Source organism: Myotis davidii, unplaced genomic scaffold (genome assembly GCF_000327345.1).
Source record: "Myotis davidii unplaced genomic scaffold, ASM32734v1 scaffold960, whole genome shotgun sequence".
NCBI classification, from domain to species: domain Eukaryota; kingdom Metazoa; phylum Chordata; class Mammalia; order Chiroptera; family Vespertilionidae; genus Myotis; species Myotis davidii.
In genome coordinates, this window is record NW_006293003.1 from 2,120,386 (window position 1) to 2,125,349 (window position 4,964).

Below are 4,964 nucleotides of genomic sequence, written 5' to 3' on the forward strand. Positions count from 1 at the left end.
CTGCTGAAAGCAGGTATCTGGTTTGTTTGGGTTCTATAATTGTAACACTGTTTTGGTCTTGCTCGCTCCAGCTCTGACTGCTGAAAGCAGGTATCTGGGTGTTTTGTTTTTTTTTTTTGCTTCTATAATTGCAACAATGTTTCTTAAACTGCAGTTCAGAGCCCAGCAGCAGAAGGCGGGGAACCTTGGCTTCCTCCATCATGGACCAAACAAGCCTTCTGTTTGCTTCACTGCCTGGCTGCCGGCCGCCATTTTGGTTGGCAGTTAATTTGCATATCGCCCTGATTAGCCAATGGGAAGGGTAGCAAAGTTACAGCTAATTACCATGTTTCTCTTTTATTAGATAGGATAGATATGCATTACCTATGGACACAGACAGTAGGGTGGTGAAGGCCTGGGCTAGGGCAGCAACCAGGCAGAGGGGTCAATGGGGGGAATAGAAAGGAGACACCTGTAATACTTCCAACAATAAAGATTAAAAAAAAACACATTTGTAAAATTAATGAAATGTGTGATCTGATAGACTTCGCCATAGGAATGGGTCTGTGAAACCAGATGATGGACAAGATGACAGACCAGCCCTAAGTGCTGGATGGGGAGAGGAGAGGCGTGAGTGCTTCTGGAAACCGTCAGAGGGACGAGGTACCTGGATCTGGCAGGGGACAGAGGAAGTGGGGGCCTTGTATTTGGAGGCTGAGCTCCGAGGGCCTGGGGATCTGAACTCCCAGGGAGGCGCTTGGGGGTTCTCACACAGTCGGGCAGGGGCTATCTGTCTCCAGCCTTCCCGGGGAGAGGGCGTGAGCTCACACCCACGTGGCCTCCCTAAACCGAGCAATAACTTTATGTTCTGCAAAGCAAACAAGGAGAAAAACATTGTTATTCTTCTGATTAACAGGGAAGTCGTCCAATTGGCTGCACTTGAATTATATCCCCTGAATATTAAACCCGGGCTCCTCTAGCTTTCATTTATTTTATTGGAGTGTATGAAATGTTTTAAAAGAGGACGAAGGGGCAGGTGGGGGGTTATGGGGTGGGGCCACTTTTCGCCACATGCAGGAGGCAGCGCTACTTCTCCAAGGCTTAGTCAGTGGTTCTCAACCTGTGGGTCGCGACAGTGAGAAATAAAACAGGGGGCAGCGCCTCCTTTCCTCCCTCCTCCCCAGCGGTGCTCTCCCTGCCTCCCTCGCCTCTGGGGCGGGGGTCTCTCTCTCTCTCTCTCTGGGGAGGGGGTCTCTCTCTCTCACTGGGGAGGGGGTCTCTCTCTCTCTCTCTCATCCTTGGCTGCATTCGAACCTCAGGCCCTTCAATCCCCAGGCTGACGCGGCAGCGCCTCCCTTTCTCCCTCTCCAGGCTGATGCTCTCCCAACTGAGCCAAACCAATCTGCACTCTTCTCCTCTCTTTTTTTAGGGCCTAAAGTAGAGGGTTTCAATCACCTTCCTTTTTTCAGGTACATTCAACTAAGACCACTTGTTGAGGTTGAAGCCCTCACATTTGCCTCTTGTTGATCACTGACAGAGAAAGAATTCTACAGGGCCCCTGTAGTTCCATTGTGAAATCCCTACATGAGGAGAGAGAGTGCCTAAGTTAGTGAAGAAGTTGCACCGTGTGTATGTTTTCCATCCCATTCCTCTGACCTCATCATCCTCTGAGGTTTCTTCTCCGCAAAGCCAGTTTAACAGTGGTATCTCAGACTCAGGCTCAAAAACCAGGTTCATCTATTTGCTTTAACATAACCCCTCCATTGAAAATTGAAAACAATTCAGGAAGGAAGACTTGCACCATAAATGGCACCTGTGAATGCTCCTGAAATTAATCCGTTATACACATCATTCTTTTTTGAGGTTGTTTTATCTTCCTTCTAAAGAACTCAGAAACTCAATGGCGACTTGAAACTGTGGTCAGCCACGGCGAGCAGTTCTGCAGCGCTGTCCAGGGAGAGGTGACTGCAGAGGGCCTCCTACACGTGACCTTCAGATGCTCCCGGGCGTGCTTGTCAGCAGCTGCCAGCAAACCACCAGCCGTTCTGTCCAGGTTCGGAGCCTTCCCCGTGTAAACAAAGCGTGTCATCTCCTTTCAGGCTCCACGTCAATGATTTCAACCCGATTCTCTTTGCTCTCCTCCACTGCGTGTTCACACATGGCCCCACACACTGGAGAACGGGCCGCTAAGATGGCTTTGCGGGCCCGGAATTCCTGGCCAGCAACACACACACAAAAGCCTGTGGACCAGGAATCCTCCCGAAGTCCTCCTAGCTCATCGGCCAGCGGGCGCTCCGGAACCTTCACTGTCTTCCTGGTTTTCTGGCCAGAAATGATGATGGAATCTGGCACCACACTCACCTCACAGAAGAGGTCAGCTTGTCACCAGGGAGCAGCCTGTGGGCTCCGTCCAAGAGACGACCTCTACGGGTGAGTTTTTTGAGCCCCCAGCCTTTGCCTTGCATAAACCCGTATGCCTGGTGACTCTCCACAGCTTTGATTTCAGGATAAAGAATTTGAATTTTGCCCGAAATTCACTATTTAGGCAGCTGACCGGTAACAGGTGGAGTGACCGGTAATCTGTGCTTTCTGCACCTGGCGGCCAGGTCCCAGCCCCTTTGGGTTGCCTCGCAAACACCGTTTCAGTCTTCCATTGGCTCCTGAGGAAAAGGCTGACCTCTGAGTGACTTCGCCCATGTCCTCCCGGCAGCAGCTAACGTGACGGACGGTCCACATGTGGGGTAGTTTCACTGCCTCAATCTGCGTGCAGCGCCAGCTCGCAGCGACAGGGCCACTCGGTGTTTCTGCTGGAGGCGGGGGACTTGGAGCCCTGGACGTGGCCAGAATGAAGTTAAATGAGATGTCCAAAGCCAGAGGACAAAGATCTCTTTTCTCTCTCCACCCAAGTTAGGCCGGTAGCAGTGAGACGACGTTTTCTTGTCTAACAGGAAATCTCTCAGAGCGGGGCCTACAGCTGCTGGTACCTGTCCTGCACTCGCTTCACACCGTCTGCAACATCCAGGCTTTGTTTCTAAAAACAACCATCTGAACGATGACTCTAAAACAGGGGTCCTCAAACTTTTTAAACAGGGGCCAGTTCACTGTCCCTCAGACTGTTGGAGGGCCGGACTATAGTTTAAAAAAAAACTATAAACAAATGCCTATGCACACAGCGGCGGCAAAAACACCCGGCGGGCCGGATAAGTCTTTTCAGCGGGCCGCATGTGGCCCGCGGGCCGCAGTTTGAGGACCCCTGCTCTAAAACAGAAATGCTGCTCGGCTGGCGTGGCTCGGTGGTTGAGTGTCCACCTATGAAGCAAGAGGTCTCCGTTCCACTCCCGGTCAGGGCGTAGGGCCAGGTTGCAGGCTCCATCCCCAGTGTGGGGCGTGCAGGAGGCAGCGATTCAGTGATCCTCTCTCATCATTGATGTTTCTCTCTCTCTCTCCCTTTCCCTTCCTCTTGTTTGAGCTTCCCCTATTCAAACTGCTTGGAACATTCCACTGGCAGGAACCCAATTTCTCCTTCTCAGTGCAAGTCCAAGAAAGGCCATAGCTGCTTGAGAAGGATTAATACAAAGAAGTCGGCTCCGGGACCCAGCCTGCCCAGCGTGGTGGCAGTAGCTCTCAGAGGTCTCCCCGACCGGCTACGCTCCAAACACACGCCTGTGTTCTGGAAAGAGCGAGTTTGGCGCTTTGTATTGAGTCTCAGAAGACCACACCCATTTTTTCTAGGGATTTGAGAGGTCTTCCTAGAGCTGTTCTCTCCTAAGAGTGAAAAAGACGTTTGTTAATCTCCCTAAACATACCTCTACCAACAGAATCTCGTCAAGTCACTCACCTCACAGGCTGTCTTTGCATCGACATCTCTGGAGATCAGGAACTTTTATTTTTATCTCTAGCCGGTCTGGCTCCGTGGATAGAGCGTAGGGCCATGGACTGAAGTGTCCCCGGTTTGATTCAGATCGAGGGCCAGTGCCTGGGTTGCAGGCTGGATCCCGGGCATCGTTCGGGCCCCTGCAGGAGACAACCGACGGATGTGTCTCTCTCGCATTGATGTTTCTCTCTCCACATGAAACATTTTAAGACTCAATCCCACCACTGCGTCGTCAAAGATAAAAATCGGGTTCAAACCTTGCTTTACTTATTTTCCCGGCTGCTTCCCCCTCGGCCGGGGCCTCTGGGAGACTACTTGAGCCAAACGCAGCAAATCCAGGTTCAGACCGGATCTGAGTGGCTGGGTCTTGTTGGACGAGACGCAGTGCCTCTGAGCCTCCGTTTCCCGATAAGGTTCAGTGGCCGATTCTGACCTTCCGTGCACGAAGCGCACTTGCTTCTGACTTTCCAGTTCCCCTGGGATCAGGAGACTGGCATGGCAGTGCACCCTCCTTGCTGGCACCTTAAGACCCTACACTGAATGCTGGCGAGGACCCCGCTGGGAACCTCGTGTCGTGTCGGCACCATCTCCGGGGAGGGAGGTGAGAAGTACTTTGCAAAAGAGACTTGTCTTCCCCCTTCACCTCCTGGTTTAGCCACAGGGGCTCTGCTAAGCTGCTTTTTCCCCTGTGAAAAAATGTAAGCCGTGCCATTATGCTGAACTTTCAGAAGATGAAATGTTATAAAATGAATGTCTGACCAATAAAATACTTGATGCCAAATGAAATGGGCCTGGAGGGAATTCTGCTCTGGAGCAAACTCCCTGGGAAACAGGATGAAAAGGAAAAGAATATTTTGGAGCCACTATATGAATTTCTTCAGCAAAGGCAGCGCTTTGGGCTTGCCTAGAGAGGAGAAGGCACAGTGGATAGAGATGTGGGAGCTGAGAACCAACTCCTCGAGTTCAAATCCCAACTTTGCTAGTTCTTCTCTGGCGGTTACTTAACCTCTTTCTGCCTCAGGTGTCTGGTCTGTAAATTGGGGGCAAATAACAGTTTTTTCCCCAAAATGTTGTTACGAGGGTTGAGTTTCTATACCTGAGGCAGTCAGGA

General features: G+C 51.3%; 1 pseudogene; it reads right to left on the reverse strand.

The window, feature by feature from the left end:
- Positions 1–1,868: 1,868 nt before the first annotated feature.
- The window catches only part of LOC102772403, a 35,148-nt pseudogene continuing 32,052 nt past the window's right edge, over positions 1,869–4,964 (reverse strand).